Source organism: Rattus norvegicus, chromosome 8 (assembly GCF_036323735.1).
Source record: "Rattus norvegicus strain BN/NHsdMcwi chromosome 8, GRCr8, whole genome shotgun sequence".
Lineage (NCBI taxonomy): Eukaryota > Metazoa > Chordata > Mammalia > Rodentia > Muridae > Rattus > Rattus norvegicus.
Genome location: NC_086026.1, coordinates 35291489 through 35309275, shown reverse-complemented (window position 1 = coordinate 35309275; position 17787 = coordinate 35291489). Strand labels below are relative to the sequence as shown.

The 17787-nt window shown below is 41.2% G+C and overlaps 1 protein-coding gene across 7 annotated transcripts in view; it reads right to left on the bottom strand.

The window, feature by feature from the left end:
- The window catches only part of Opcml (opioid binding protein/cell adhesion molecule-like), a 1111269-nt gene that overhangs the window by 253622 nt on the left and 839860 nt on the right, over window positions 1-17787 (bottom strand). The window lies entirely within an intron of this gene.

Below are 17787 nucleotides of genomic sequence, written 5' to 3'. Positions count from 1 at the left end.
ATATGATGAAGAGGCAAGGAGGAATAGAGGAGAGAAGAAAAGAGGGGAGAGGGAAAAGAGAGAAGAGAGGGAAGGAAGAAGAGAGAGGCAAGAGGGAGAGAAAGAGAGAGGGGAGAAGGAGAGAGAGAGAGAGAGAGAGAGAGAGAGAGAGAGAGAGAGAGAGAGAGATTATACATGTGTTTTTATATGGCAAGGAGAAAATGAAACAGCAACAATACTTGAAAAACAGGCAATCAATTATTAATGAAACTTCCTGAACACAAGGCAGGAGAAGCTTGAATCATCCAGAAGAAATCGTGATGCAAAGTCTTTTCTCCTTGATTTAGAAGCATATTGTGTGAATATCTTGCCTGCATATTTCTTTTCCTCTTCCTTTACCCTCAGGTTTATATGAAAATTAGTTTATATTTTTCGAGCACATTTACCACATTGCGGTAGCAAAGGCCCAGAGGCACAGGGAAAAGAAAGTAGACCAGTATTTCAAATAGGTCACAGATAATCCATGAGCAAATACTTTACTTGTAGTTAATCAAGACTTGAACTTATTTACCTCAGACCTCCCAGGTGCTGATAATCTCCTTGTGCCCCGAAGCTGCACGAAGCCTGCAAAGAACCAGGACTTCCTCAAGAGCTCCCAGCTACCTCTAAAGATTTCAGGGCAGGCAAGATTTTCAACAGTGTCCCTCTTCCTCCTCTCCTCACCCCACGACTGCAGCCTGTAATCACAGAGAGCCCCCCTCAACATGAGAAGCTGGGATGCAAATGACTATTGCTTGTCACTGCTTATGTCCTGCGGTTTATCAACCCCTACCAAAGGAGAGAGATAGATGTGTCTGCAGCTGGGGAAGAACACGGGCAACAGTGCCTCAGGAGCTACAAATAGATACGGAAGGACCCAGAATGCGCTGTAGGAATGAATGTGGTCTGAGGGGACAAACCCGTGCATACCCACAACCCATTGCAGCACACTCACTGTAAACATGGAGGCAGAACTGCTGTCCTGGCTCTGGTAAGAGAATGAAGAGCCTGTCAACTTTCAAGTAAGAACAGCAAGGCTTCTCCCACCATCTGACTAGCACTGGGTTGGCTACAGAGGTGACCCAGGAAGGCTGAAGAGATAGATGAGCTCCTAAGTGCTCCAAAGAGACCAGTCTCTGTGAAGTAACCTTTTGTAACCTTCAGCGTATCCACAAACTGATTTAGTTAAACTGCCAGCTTCAAACAGTTTACATTAGAATACAATTCATTCACTTGAAAATAAAATATCCCTAGAAAATATATGTGAGAGAAAGAAAGAGTCCCTATGTATGAGTGGAATTTAAACACTTCAGTGATTGATAATTATTATAGTCTATCTTCAAAATTGATGGACAAGCTCTTCTCTAAAAGTCACAAGTGTGTATTGTTCCTTTTTGAACTTGAGATTATCCTCCTTTTATATGTCCTCAGCAGGATGCATTTTTATGCTTGAAAACCTTTTATTGATCACCTATCATATTTATCTGTAACACAAATATATAGAGATTGAATTTCAAATTTCATTTATGTCCTTGGGCTATAAAACTCTAAGTAATAATATTTGCTTTTAAAATGAGTTACCACCACAAGTGTAAAATTGATAAAACATTATAGATATGCTTCGCATTCTGAGTAATAATTAACCACAAAAACTTAACTTGAATTGTAAATACAGAGCTTAATCTCATGGGTAAGCTGGCTTTTTCATACCACAAATTAAGAAATCATTTACTTCTATAATGAGATAACATTTAGGATCAATTCTTTTCTACTTTTGCTTTTAAAGCAACCTTGTTAACAGAAGCACAAAAATGGCAATAAAAATCTCCTATTACAATGCCACTAAATTCTTTGAATGCCTTCCAAGATATATGGCAAAAACTGCACAGTAATATAGCCTCAAAAATTATTTTGATAATCTCGCAACTGACAGTTCAATTAGTTCTTCTTTCAATTTCTTTTAAAGCAATGAATTGGAAAATACCTGACTTGCAGTGGGGTTTCTAATCCAATGTTACTTTCAGGCAGCTTCTCACTATCTGGACAAAGTATATTGCTAACATCACACCAGGGCTCATCCAATGATTATTAATGACGTACTCTCCTTTCACTAGAAACATCTGGTTTAACTCACTGTACTCAAAAATACTGATTTCATATGTCAAGTCATACTGTCCTCTTTGAAAACCATCTCCTTGCGCTCTGTCTCAAGGGCAGAGGACTCATGGTGTTGCTACATATTTGCTCCTGCTGGGAGAGTGAGCCTCTTCTGCTTGATTATTGTGGGGGGCCCTTCCTCGAGGGTAAGGTGCTATTGGTAAGCGCCAGGTGATGGAGATAGGAGAGGAAGTTCTGTCTCCTGGGTGATTGTGACCAGGGCATAGCCAGAAGAGAAACAGTCCAGTCATAAGTATTCTCTCACACAGAGTAGATGTTGGGAATTAGCTTAATATTAGACAAATTAAAATCCATCTCCTCAAAAACTATTATAGTCTTCATATGGGACCAGCAAATTACCAGCACTGTAGCAGAGAAGTGGGATTTGATATTTATCAATCAAAACCCACATTTTCAGGGAGGCACATAACCCAAATAGAAAGATCAGGTGACCCTTGGATACATAGATCCCAGGGAGCAGCCAGGCTTGCTTTACTTGCCCCTCAGCTGGGTCTCATCAGTGAATATGAAGTACAAAGAGAAAAAGAGTATCTGGAGAAAGCCAGGGAAAGCAGTTCTTTGACCCTAAAACAACAGAGAAACTCAGTGGATTGGTGGGGTTGGCAGAGGAGAGCAGCCTTCTGCATGATGGCTCTTGGCTCCTGGCTTCTGGCTTCCCCCTAGCACCACACGACTCTCCTCTGCTAGGTTCCCTGAATAGTATGTCAGAGAACTCAGGAAGGATTAGAGCTGTATGCTTAAGTGACCTTCTAAACTGTGCTCCTTCCCTCCTCTCGGAGGTCATGTGCTGGATCCTCTTTAACAGGAAACACAGAGGGGGCCATGTTTAAAGTTAAATAAGAGAGAGCCACCAGTCAAGGTGAGGCAGGTCAATAACTTTCTGGTGTCTTGACAACTCCTAGACATGTAAAATGTTTACAGTCCATGCCAACCCTACCTAGTAGTCCTTGGTGGAGGAGAACTCATAACAATTCATTTGTAAATGGCCCTTAAAAGTAGAACTTGCCAGCTGTTCCTCCGGGAGTACTTGTGAGAACTTATCATGTATTAAGATAACCATTCCACATACGGACCTTTGCGAAACCATCTGCATTACCCACAGTTCACAAATAAGGAAATTGAGGCACAGAGAATGTCAGGGATTAGTCCCAAAGCACCGAGAAGCCAGTCAAAGTGACTCGGACCTAGGCAGCTGGTCATGGGCTTCCTGATTTGCAGCTTTGAGAATCTCAGGACTGAGGCTGGATACATTTGACTGGCTGTATCTAAATCACAGTTTCAAAAATCTATGCTTACATTTTTCATAAATGGTAAAATAATCTAAGAGGAAGAGAATGTCATTTAGTGCCATATTTTATGTGCCCTTAGACCACCTGTAGTATGAGGAGAGTGGTAGAAATAAGAATCAGGGTGAGCCAAAGAAGTGTCTAGAAGGGAACTTAGGAAAAGAAATAAATATCACTCTTCAACTTGACTGAGTATAAAGTAAGGGATCTCAAGAATTGTTTTCTTTTTTTTTTAATGTATTCTTTATATTGTTTCTCGTTTTCAGAGGTGAGGCCAAAGTTACAGTTGAAAACAGGGGTTTCCAGAGTTGGTAAACGGGAAATCTCGGTCCAGTAAGGCCTGCTCCCTTTGACTTCCATCAAGATGGCTGGCAAGACCTGAGAATTTTCCTTTGGCAAGCTCTCCCACTGCTGCTCTGAGAACTCTCCCTTGAGAACCACTTTGTTTCCTTACAGAACCAGACCAGACACTATTCTGAGCAGACACAGTGCTTTTGCTAAAAGTACCAACTCCTCACTCGGACCAAAAGATGACTAAATCTTAAGTGGAAAGCCAGGCACCTCTGTCTTTGCTTTGGGTCTGACCCCTCTACTTTTGATCACCTGCTTATGTCTGCAGAGAGGAATGCTTATCAATCAAGCTGTCTGTGGAGGGGCCATTGGTACCTACCCAATATCTTCCCCCTTCAAGCCTGAAGAAAGACAATAGGAACTGGGTATTATCAGCTTTTTACAACTTCCTGTGCCAGATTCCCAAGTGCTCTTGAACTTCTCAGGTCATTGTCCTTAAACTATAGTTACCTGAGGTTCCAAGAATATCAAAGGCTCCCAGGACAGCCTACCTCCTGGATGAGAGCAATTACCTCCAATTTCCAGGCTGAACATTAGAGAAGCGGCAATCACCTCCTGAGAACCAGGCTGACCCTCCAATCAGTAAGCATTCCTTCAGACCTCCTTGCAGAAGCAGACTGAGACAAAGAGCACTCACAGAGACAGTAGTCCCTCAATTATGCATGCTCCTTGTTCCTCAGTCAACTCCCCTGTGTAAGCATAAGTCCCTGGCTAGCACCTGAAGACACATTCAGATCATTGGACCCTCTTATCTGATCCTTTTTCGTGGTCCTGATTAAACCCCTTCTTGCGCTTTTTAGCATCATCACTCATAGAGTTAGATGCTGACAGGGACAGGTAGACCAGCCTAGTCTGTTGGGGCTGCAGGCACCAGATCTTTTATCTTGAAAACTTCATTTATAAGAAAGGCTAGAAATTTTTGTCAAAAGACTCCATTTCCTGAAATGCGAAATCTGCAAACTTTAACATTTTTATCTTCTTTATTCTCATCTTTTATTTTATATTTCGCCTCTGAGAAGGCAAATGTAAAAAGGGCATCATTCAACTGGTACTTAACGATCACCTACTATATATAAGACAACTTTCTTCAGCTGAGAGTACAGCGAAGAGGCAAATTCCCTGCCTCATGAAGCTGCATCTAATACAAGACAAAGGAAAGAGGTGAAGACAGATCAGTGCCATAGACTGAAGCATGGGGTTTACCCATGGGAACAATGGGAAGGAAAGGAGAGGGCTGTGGGGGCTGGGCAGATCTGGGGCAGAGTGTGAAGAAATGTCCAGCAGAGCCTGGGTCAGGCCGTGAGCCTTTACTCCTCTAGTTTGGGAGCAGCAAGATACTTATCTGGAAAGCATGTCCCAATTAAAAACAAGAATCACCCATATACAGAGAAATCGGCAAGATATCTGAGATATCCGGGGACATGGAGAACGAGTCTTTTAAGCCAGACTCCTGGTTCATTCGTCCTGTATTAATAACTTTGTAAATATTAATGTTAGAAGCATTGATGACAGGAATTTGGGGGAAAGGAGGCTTCACTGGAAAATGCCTTCATATTTCTACTGCTATTGCTGGAATCACACTTGGTATGCTGCTCTGAGTAGAGACCTAGAAGATACCACTCAGGCTCTGGTTCAGGCCTGTTGTTCTAGATCTACATTCTCTCGTAGTGCAATGTTAATGCTGAAGATCTTCGAATCATTTGTCAAATCTGCACAGTTGAACGTTAGCATTTAAAGCCGTGGTTCCCAACCGTCCTAATGCTGCGACCCTTTTATATAGTTCCTCAGGATGTGGTAATCCCCAATCATAAAATTATTTTGGCACTTTGTAGTTAATTTGGCCACTGTTAGGAATCACAGCTTTAAATATCTGATAAGCAGGAAATCTGACATGTGACCCTGTGTGGGGGTCATGACCCAGAGGTTGAGGACCACGGCTTTAAAGCTTCCTTTGCTGGGCTGTAACTAGGACGTGGATGAGGACAACACTGGTGCTCTTTGTGCCATGTGACATCACTTCCCACAGGCCACCCGGCACCCAACAGGTGACTGATAACTATTTGTGATTTTTTAAATGCCTGCAATGCTCCTCAATGTGGCATCAAAAGAACATCCATAGGGCAAACAAATGTCTATGGAAATACGCGTCCCTTGGTGTGATCTGTACACTCTATACCCAAATGCAGACATACAACACAGGGTCCCAGGGGGTATTCTTTGTGTATTTTTCAATCTAATTTTTCATTTATATTATAATTGGGGAAATGTAACGCATCCATAGTCTGGGAGTAGCATGGTAACAATTAGATTTAAATATTCAAGCTTGTACCTGTATCTATTATCACCATGCGACAGGGAAGTCCTTCCATTCTCTCAGGCTAATGAGGAAAACACAGAGGTGACTCATGGGGTCAGTGATGCGTTCCTACCACGAAAAGCTGAATGAGACTGAGTCTGCTGTGTAATGAAGGTCCCCTGGGGTTGGGATGGGGGAAGACTCAGCCATCACATTGCATTGGTTAAATTGAAGAATGGTGGCCTATGGCTGTCAGTACTTTGGTCCAAGATGCAACTTGGGATCCAATTTTAATAAAATTTCATCTGCTTCATTAAATGAATATTGCAAATTCCAATTTTGGTATTTATGTGTGAGCAGAACTTATATTTTAAGAATTTAGAGTCATGTAATGGAATATGCTGAAGGCATTTATATCTAGTTTTATGATTCTATATAAACTTGTTTTAAAATAATGTTACCACTGGGAAACTATGAAAATCATTTTTCCATTCTTGGGCTCTACCTTTAATGCAATCTTCTATACAGTCCTCAATTTAAGAAAAGCTGGTAGAGGTGATGTGTTATATGTGAAGGTTCTGAATACGTTTCTCTGGATTTTTCTCATTAATGTGCATTCCAATATTAGCTTGGTGCTTGTTTGTTTGTTTTGATTTTACTTTTTTTTTTTGTTAATTGAGAGTTAAGCAAATTTCCATTAGGAAGCCTCTTAATCTCTCAAACCTTACTACATCTCTTGATGTAATATATCAAAATATGTTAATACTGCCATCTGAAGAGCTAGGAAGAAGATCTTGCTTTAGAGAAGTCATGGAGTAATAATAAATGACTTTTCAGAGCCAAAGAACAGGAGAGCCCAAATGAAATATCACTAAATCAACTCCCAATGCATTCTAAATTGCAAAAGCTGTTCTCCTGGGAGGCTTTAACTTCTCTGTTATTTCTTGAGTTACAAATAGAGCTAATTCTAAAGCATCAACAAGACCCTAAATTATGAAAGCAAAAGCCTTTATGGTGCAGACAGTCAGAAATTTAACACCGGTAATGACTAGGCCAGAGCTAATATTTGTGCTGAGATATTGGTTAAGAGTATTCTGAGAGCCTCAGCAGAAGAATGGGGTGGAAATCAAAGCTTCTGAGAGAGGACCCGAACCCCTACCATCGGAATGGCGCAAGAGGCTGAACTCAGCACTGGCATGAACGTGCATCATAAATGCCGTTCAAAGTGAACTGGTGTCTGTCTAATGCTACCTGGAGTGAATTTGTTCCATTAGTACACAAGACCCATGCTCTATCTTATACATGTGAGTATACATGTATGTGTGTGTGTGTGTGTGTGTGTGTGTGTGGTGTTTTAGTGTTTATGTGTAGAAGGGAAGGAATGTACCCTGAGTGTTTATGTGTGTGTGTATGTGTTTGTGTATGTGTGTATATGTGTATTTTAGTGTTTGTGTGTAGAAGGGAAGGAATGTACCTGTGTGTGTGTGTGTGTGTGTGTGTGTGTATGTGTGTTTTAGTGTTTGTGTGTAGAAGGGAAGGAATGTACCTGTGTGTGTGTGTGTGTGTGTGTGTGTGTGTGTGTATGTGTGTTTTAGTGTTTGTGTGTAGAAGGGAAGGAATGTACGTGTGTGTGTGTGTGTGTGTGTTTTAGTGTTTGTGTGTAGAAGGGAAGGAATGTACCATGTGTATGTGTGAGATACACACACACACACATATATATATATATATATATATATATATATATATATATATATATATATATGCAGAATAAGAGCCCTGAATAAAAGCGAGGAGCCAGAAATCCAGAAATGGAATGAACAGTGTCATGTGAACGCCAAGTCTCCTGTGGGATAATAGCATGCTATGGTTTCTGCTGTGAGCAGTGACATGTGGGGTGATCCTGAGTCCTAACATGCACAGTGACTGTGGAGATTGAACTGAAAACACAGAAAAGCTCCCCATTCCATAGAAATGCCAATGTGCAGAGGACCAGCAATACCATGAGTAATCCAACTGTCCACACTGGAGAGAGAGTCTGACAAAGAATCCTGCATCCTTCTGTTCTACTCTATCGGCATAGGTGCTGGTGAAAATGGTCTCTGGAATCAGAGCAAGCCATAATATAGAAGGAAAGAAATCTGCCATTAAAATAAAATGTTAGAGTAAAGGTGAAAAATATTGGATCTAAAGCACTTAAGAAAAGATGACCCCTAAGCGAAGAAATATAGTAGAAACACGGGTGACCTTGTATTACACTAGGAAACCATGGAGACAATTGATGCCTTCTATTTTCTCCAAAGTTGCTAGCTGAAAGCAAATGAGAGGAGAGAAATAAAGGGAAGAGGTGAAGAACAATTGGAATAACTATTATAGAAAATGAAAGCATAATTGCTAGAGAACTATCCTAGGTCTCATGAGTTGTATTGCGGTCCCTCATGCATTTGGTCAAGAATGTACAACTCAACACACTGCCAGCTTTGGGCATGGTCTCCTGCAATGCTCAGCTGCAAGCACTCTGCAAAAGACTGTGTTCACCAACTGTTGGATCTGCCAGATGAGTAAATCAAAAGTCTAGAATTGAGAAAAAATGAACTTTTGTTGAAAGAGGAGTGAGGATAGCTGTGGCTTATAGAGAGGATAGGGTAGGCTAAATGCACAGGAAGTCTCTGGAAGTCCTAGAGCAAACCAGCCAGAAGCAAAGAAACTACATATTACTAAAGTGGGAAGCTGTTAGCTAGCTGATAGTGGCTGTTTTCAGTGAAGGGAAAGCCAGGTAGGCCATTCAGCTATTCCTGACAATGCTGAGAGGGACAGCAGATGTTGAGATTTCTTGATGAGCTTTGATGATGTCACTCATGCAAATGGAATATTTTGAAACTAAGGAAGGGGCTTGACACTGAACAAACAAGGGCTAGGCTACTTGTCTAGACCCATGGAAAGGTATTTTGTTTAAGTTCTGTGTTTGTTTGTATTCCGTTGCTATGATCAACATTTAATCAAAATCTCTGGGAGAGGAGTGGGTTTATTTCATCCTATCCATCTATATTACAGTCTACCATTGAAGGGAGTAAATGCAAACTGAAGCAAGAACTGAAGCCATGGAGGAATGAAGGCCTGGAAGAATGCTCACACTCAGACAGCTTTTATATACAACCCAAGTTCCCCTGCCCCGAGACAGTGCTGCCGACAAATGGTGCTGGACCCTTTCCCCTCCCATACCAATCACCAATGGAGACAATCTCTCATAGCCATGTCTACCAACCAATCTGATCAAGGCAGTTCTTCAGTTGAAGTTCTTCTTCCCAGGTGACTCTGGGTTGTGTCAAGTTGACAATAAAAACTAACCAGGAAAGCTCTGAGGACTTCTATTTCCCTATCTGAGAAGTGGGGCAGGATTTTTGACTTTGTTGCATTATTCAATGTTATTATGGGGACTGGAAGAAATAATGCATGTGGCTGGGCTGATTATATCTGGCAATAAATAGAACCTGTCAGAGAACTCTCTCCCTCTTCAACCTCAGTGGTCTAGGACTCTAAGCTAGTTTAGCCAAGTGTGATAAATCGTCTTGTTCATTTCCCAGGACTTCCAAGGTCATTCTCTTTTATTTTTCATTCTAGAAGGAGTGAGTTTTAGCTGCACAGGTAATCCATACCTGTAATCCCACCCTTCAAGAGGTTGAAGCTGGAGGATAGCAAGTACAAGACCAACCTATATAGTGAGACCTGGACTCAAAACAAGAGCAAAAAATGAATAACAATAGTTATTCTTAATAGTTATTCTTAATTAGTGATGATTTGCCCAGGTGGTGTCTAAATACCAGACAGATCTAGTCTGCTATTAAATTAAAAATGAGATTTAAAATTTTAGCATTGACTAGCTAACTGATGCATACTTTCCCAGCTTATCTGTGGATTCTTTTCCACTTCCAAAAGATCCTGTTTTTTCCAAAATGTTCTTGGTTCATCCTGTGTGGAGTTCTGGGGTAAGGTTTCACTTCCCTGCTTAGTTTATTTTTTCAGTTGGAAGCAGTGAGATAACTTGAACTTTGTATTTTCATCAGGCCTCTTTCACACTGTGTTGACAAGAGCGGTGATGGGCTGGTTTCTAGATTGATGACCTGTGGTTGGTAAAATGCTGTACTCCTAAAAATCCATAATTGGGAGATCAATCAATACAATTGTGCACACCTGCAAGAGAATTCATTGGGCCAATAGGCCCTGATACCTTCTGCAGAAATGCCCTTGGCTTAAACCAGTTTGCATAGAAACAGGACCATCATTAGCCTTGAAGAACTACACTCAGGCCAGGTAGATTGAGGGAGAAAGAAATCAAACTCTCAGTGCAGACAGTTGTGTCATGGAGGGATGGGACAAGGAGAGACTGACACGTGAAGTGGAGCCTGGTCAGTAGCTTCAGAAAAACAACATCCATGTCCCTAAGAGATTGTACAGAGACGGATGGGCCCAGCACATCTGTGAAAATCATTTCAAGGGCCTCTCCTACCCTCAGAAGACACCAAAAACAAGTGAAGCATATTTCAGTCCCTAGACAGAGATAGGGTTACATCTTAGGACAGATTAAAGCATGAGCATTGATTTCCTTAAACACATCACAGAAAGCACACTGGGTAAGTGCTTGGCATAGCAGCATTTCTTTGAGAGTTGTCTGAGTTTGGGACATCTTTTTTGGCCCACCTGTGACTGACTGGATTAGAGGCGCTAAAGCACCAGCAAAGCCATTGCAAAACCAATAAGCCCTGGGGAAAATACCAGGCCTTTCAAGTTAACAGTGGCCTCTCTTTCCTTTACCAACCCTAGCCCACCACTCTCTTCTGTAGGCCCTTGTTCCTGGCAGAACGTGTGTGATCTCACATTGCGTGGCGAGGATATTAACTCCATGGCTGCCCACTTGTCTTTCAGAGCTCTCCCAGGTGTTGCCCCTGGCTGGGCTGTGATGCTCCAAGAAGCCATCCAAAGCAATTCCATATATTTATTTGCCACTTGGCTCTCTTTCTTCCTTCCCACTTACAGCTTTAAAACCCAGCCTCCCGATTTGTTCATTAAACTAGGCAAAGAAGTGAGCAACATGAAATTAAAATGTTTCCAAGCATACACCATTTTAATCCCATTCAATAGATTATCCTGACATATTTACTCACGGCCATGTCTGTCTCAGTATCATCCATGGAAAAGTATAAATTAAAATTTTAAATTAAAAGTAGAGAGTCTGGGGAGCTTGATATCTTTTTGAAGAATGGCACAAGTCAGCTACAGGCTCCCCACATGAGTGTCATGGGAGCAACGACTCCGGAACTGCAGAAATTACAGCTCACGGATTTCCCCGCAAACACATACCCACATATAATGTACGGGATCACAGAATCCCAAGGACGGCCTAAACCTCCCAGGTCATTCTTCTTTTTCCATTACTGCATTTAAACAAACCCTCTATCACTTCCTGCTCAGAAGAAACCCAGAACTGCTAAGGGAATGATTTATTTATGAAGCCAAACGATACAGTGAAAATGGATTAGCTTGTTTTCTATCTGTAGGATTTCTAGGTAACTTGTGGATTAACAAGAATAAACACTTTAATAAGAAGTTCCAGTCACAGGTCCATAATTCACTAAAGACCAGAGTCTTTCTGGGCATCAGTTTTCTTACTTAGAAGTTAAGTAATACATTTTTAAAAACTCATCATGTGGAGTGACTTCTTAAGGAGATGAATCTTCTTAATACTACTGGTATGACTGAGGACCACAGTGAAGAGTTTTTGAGTATTAGATGCCTTAGAGTAAAAAGATGCCTCAGATATAACATTTTTTGACTATAATGTTCATCTACACGTGTCAGTTAAGATGTTTGGAAAATTAAGTCGAACATGCACCTTTTTTGGATGCCATTTATAGACCATGCTGCCTCAAGTTTAGAAAGCAAAGATTGTTGTGTATAAGTAATTGTGGTGGGCTGAATGGCCAACTAGAAGGCTGGCAGATTTGTGTGTTTCATTCTGTGCTATCCAGAAGAGTCTATGTATCTGAATAAAATCGTATTTAAGGTTTTCTTTATTTAAATAGATCCCTCATTAAACAGACAGATGGGCAGGGACAGATGGGGGAGGAGGGGTGGGCGATGAATTCGTCACCATTCATATAAGGATTTCTCCTGTATGTAGGATGTCAGCTCTGCCTGTTTAAAAATATATGCTATGTATTTTTAATAAGCCAATCATCTCCTCCAGAACAGTGACTTATTTTATATAGATTATGCAAACCATCTCTCTTAAAAAATAAAATAGAAGGCAAGCAAACCTCTTCCCTTGTGTCAGGAAGGGCCCAGAGAGATTCCCCAAGGGCAAGAAATTCTGAGGTAAACTTTTGCAAATACTTCCAGTTCAGGCCCAGGAGTTGCTTGTTTGAATTCATATCATTCAGAGCCTGCACTTTTAGCTGCTAGCATGAGTGAAAAGGAGTATGCTTACCCCCTGAATTCCCAAATTTCTGGGAGGAAAGCAGAAGATAGAGCAGGTGGCTTTCCTCATGTGCGCATGTGCTGAGGGAAGGGCAGCAGCATGTCCGACCCAGTCCCAAAGTGTATGTGAGCTGGAGAGCCAGCCAAGCATCGCTGTGGATGCTTAGTGCAGGCTCAGCCTCCATAGATCCTTGTTACTCTGAAGCTAAGGAGAGAGAGTTGGGTTTCTGAATCATGGATCTCAAAGAAGAAAGAGAGACAGAGGGAGGAAAGGAGAGGGAGGCAGGATAGAGGGAAGCAGAAAGAACAAGTCTTTCAATTGTCTCCAAGTTCATAATTGATGGTCCAGAGGCAGTGTAGCGCCCTGTGTTCAACTCATGTGAAGGCTCAGTGTAATTATCCTCTTCCTGAGCTCATACTAGCTACCAATTCCTGTGAGTTTTTGACAATCCTGACTCCCCTGTGACACTTACATACTTACTTGGTATCTCACAGTTCTGTCAGTGCTGTTTAAAACCTTGCTTCACACTGCCCTTGCGCTAGGTCTGTCCAGGCCTCCCATTTAATTTTTCCCACATACCTTACCTAGTTCAAGTCCAGGTGTGGGTGTCTCCATCCCACATTATCTATGGAAAAGCTGAGCAGTGTCTTGTTAAGTTAAGCCGTAGGGGATTCGGGCCAAGTGGGGAATTACTCCTGTCTTGGCTCATTATAGTGAGTAATAAAGGGATACTTATATGTGCATTTTGGTAAATTATTCAGGAGAATCAGGCCAGAATAGACATAAGAGGGACAACTGTCAAATCTGAGCTCCTAGAAATACCCAACCTACATGTTTACAAAAATCCTGCTTCTTTCCTCCTTAAAGGTGGAGGTCAGACTTAACTGCCTCCTCCCAGGCTCTGTGTGCAGCTCTGTGAAAAACTGGTGCATTTTATAAACTATTTGTCATCTTGGTGTAGCTCTAGAGTCACTTGAAACAATCTGAGGCTCTCAGTGGGGATCTCTGCTTTGTGTTCTTTGTCTTTCATCAGGATATCATTGGGAGAGCAAGAATTATTTCCAGGTCAGGTCTGCTCTACCATCCCTATCTAGCCCTCATGACTCTAAACTAATGGTAGTTGAGTCTGTTCCCATGGGAGGTAATATTTTTTACCCTTTCTGTTGTCTTCTGAGACTCCTACTTTTCATGTTCAGGATAGAGATCTAGAAAACTTTTGTAAAGACCTGTAGTACTCTTTCTAATTCTATGGAAAAGAACATAGGGGATAGAAAGAGTTGGCAGACCTAGATATTCCTTTACTAACAATCAAGAGACTGCCCTTCCTACATCTTCACTTGTAACATTCTAGAACATCATCCTCATCCTCATCATCACCTTTCTCCTGTTATTACTCTACAATCATCCGTACCAGTGAGGGTAGTGTTCTTAAACAAAGTGGGGTGATTTCTCCAAGATGCTTGTGACAGATGACACTTGGCTCATTTCTTGCTAACTGCTGTCATCCTTTGTGATACTGTAGAGTGTTGAGAACCATTCCTGCCCTGAAGGGACACTACCAAGACTTACAAGTGATGTTTCATGATCAGATGAGGGAAGGCACCATGATGATGAGGGTTGGAGTGTCTCAGAGGGTCAAGAGGGGAGAAATAGTAAAGAGAAGTCCACAGGGCAGTGGGGTTTCAGATATCAGAGGGTAGTTCTTTGGCTGTGTGCTGAATAGTTATTTTCAACCTAACATAAACCTAGCCATATCTTAGAAGAGAACCCACAATTAAGAAAATGCCTTCATAACATTGGCCCAAGGCCAATGGCAAGCCTAAGGGTCATTTTCTTAATTAGTGCTAGATGTGAGAGGGCCCAGCCCATTGCGGGTGGTGACACCTCTAAATGTACAAGAAAGTAGACTAAGCAAGCCATAAGGAACAAGCCAGGAAGCAGAGTTCTTATGTGGCTTCTGCTTCAGGTTTCTGTCTCTAGTTTCCTGCCTTGAATTCCCTTCAATTCCCTTCACGACTGACTGTGAACTGGATATATAAGCTGAAATAAATCCTTCCCCACCCAAATTGCTTTTGTTCCTGGTGTTTTGACACAGCAATAGAAACTCTGAGACCCACTGTCTTCAAATGTACTGTAGAGAAGAAACAAGAGTTTCTTTCTTACTTCTTGTTAGTAATAGAAACCAAAAACCTGAACACCAGTTGCATAAGCTAGCGAAGAACAGGAGGCAGTCTTTGATGGATGTACTAGATGTGGGTTGCTTCCTGCTTTGTGTGTGTGTGTGTGTGTGTGTGTGTGTGTGTGTGTGTGTGTGAGAGAGAGAGAGAGAGAGATGTTCTTGATAGAAACTGGAGGAAGATGGAGATCTCTGCTTTATAGGTGGACCAACTTAATATTTTCAGGGATACAGAGATTTTTGCTCTGGTCTTTGGGTACAGAGCGCTAACTATGCTTCCAATTGGAACAAATCACTTATCAGTAACTGCTTCAGATTCAACAGGAACAGTTTTCCTACCCATATTTTCTCACCCAATCATGACTTGTCAAAATGGAAATGTTAATTTTTTTCAGAAGAAAAATTCACCTAAATGTGAATTTAAAAAAAGTCCACCAAAACGTGAGTCCAGAGAGTAGCGGTTCTAAAATTTGTTCTACTCTACACCAGCCCACCTTTCCACCCTCTTTCCCTTCCTCGTCCTCCCAACAGTAATCTATCATAGGACCTCTTTTATAAAGGCTTCCCACATTCTATCCTTTTCCAATTGACCAGTATTGTAAAAATCTCTATTGTAAGCTTATAGGTAATATATGGGTGAAGAGACTCCTTCAAAGTGTTTAGATAAAGCATATAAGCTCGACAAAGCCAGATAATAAGCCAGGCCAGAAGGTTTCCCCTGAAAGAATCTAATTAAGAACAAAGCAAATGTACATTAACAGTCTCCTCAAGCTAGCCAGTTCACCTCTGAAAGTATTTTATTGTTGTAAATCTGAGAGAAGCCTTAGTGTTAGGGCAAAGAGGGGAAGCAGAAACAGAGAGAGCTAGGGGGTCTTCAGGGTTTACTGCATTGGAACAGCCGTGGAGGAAGCCAGAAGTAAAACCTCTCTGAAACAGGCCTCATTTGTAGTCTCATGAAGCTGAGCATGGATCATGCAGATGTTGAGGGAAGGAAGCTGTCCTTGCCACTCAAGGCTGAACTTTCTTGGCAAAACAAATGGCCAGCAATTAATCAAAAGGGTTTTTTGGTTTGTGTTGTGTTTTGAAAATGGAAAGTAAGTTAGTTTGACTTGCTGGTCTCTTGACAAGGAAAGCGTGACCAAAAATTTGTGTGTACAACTCAAGATCCAAGATGGGAGATTCCCCTCTTATAACATAAGTAAAATCAAGCACACTGTTACAGCTTTGGGGAATGATAATGGCTGCAGTCCTCATTAAAGTTTATTATATTGTTAAAATCATAGGAGTCTACATAGGCCATTCAGGAGATATGTGACAGATGCTTATTAAACCAGAAATTAACTCCTTCTGACATAGAGTAGTTAGGGTTTTTGAAAGGCCTTCTTACACAAGGTTATAACCCCATCTCAAATGCCCAACTGCCTCTCCTGAGTCTTTCACACTCCGTTCCCATGGTGGCCCTTCACAGTCAAGGATGAAAGAGATGATGCTGTCCTTCAAAGTCACCTCATTTTCATCTCAAGATCTTCCCTTACTACTGTCATAGGCTCCTGGTTCACATCGTCCAGTTCCTATGTGTGGTTAGAAATGACAGCCTACAAGAAGAGGAGCCAGCTTAAAAAGGAAGCCATCCTCAGAGAAGGTGCAATTTAGCGGTTTGGGCTTTGCAATTCTTAGAAATTTGCATGTATATATTTCGATTCTTTGAATGTGCAAAAGATTCTATCCTAACAATTTACAAAAGGAATGGAAGTATGTACACACATACACACACACACACACACACACACACACACACACACATACACACACACACACACACACACACACAATGTGTTGTTTCAATATTGCTCTAGTATCCACAAACAAAAATGCTTACTTCTGTACCTAAGTGCACTCTAGAAGAAAAAGGAGCACATAAATATTTTTATTCATTATTATATTTAATGTTTCAGTCAGAGAAATTAGTTCAGAAACAGATCTGGAAATGAAGATTAAAACTATCTGGCTTCAAAGGAACACCCATTCAGAGCCTGCCCCACATGTGGCCCATACATACAGCAAACTAGATAAGATGGATGAAACAAAGAAGTGCAGGCCGACAGGAACCGGATGTAGATCTCTCCTGAGAGACACAGCCAGAACACAGCAAATACATAGGCCAATGCCAGCAGCAAACCACTGAACTGAGAACGGGACCCCGTTGAAGGAATCAGAGAAAGAACAGGAAGAGCTTGAAGGGGCTCGAGACCCCATATGTACAACAATGCCAAGCAACCAGAGCTTCCAGGGACTAAGCCACTACCTAAAGACTATACATGGACTGACCCTGGACTCTAACCTCATAGGTAGCAATGAATATCCTAGTAAGAGCACCAGTGGAAGGGGAAGCCCTTGGTCCTGCCAAGACTGAACCCCCAGTGAACGTGATTGTTGGGGGGAGGGTGGTAATGGGGGGAGGATGGGGAGGGGAAGCCCAAATAGAAGGGGAGGGGGAGGGTTTAGGGGGATGTTAGCCCAGAAACTGGGAAGGGGAATAACAATCGAAATGTAAATAAGAAATACTCAAGTTAATAAAGATTAAAAAAAAAACTATCTGGCTTCATATGATATATCTAGTGTATAGAACATCCTAAAGTACCCATTGAGGAAGGCAGACCAAAATGAATATGGAAAGCTCATAAAATTGGAAACACAAAGTTAATATAATAAAAATGTGCATTTTAATTAACAATGAAAAATTTAAAAATAAATCTATTTATAATAGCATCAAGTGAGTAAAACTGACTGAACCAAAATTTAAAATTAGAAGTATAAAAATTTATACTCTAAAACTAAAATTTACTAATGAAATCAATTAAAGAATGTCAACGTTTTAAATAGAATGATATCAAATATTCAAGAATAATGGAATTGTATATTTTCAAAATGACAATACTCTCCAAGTCAATCTTTAGATTTAAAGTGGTTCCCAAAGAAAGTACAGCTGGATTCTGTTTTAAAGTTGGCA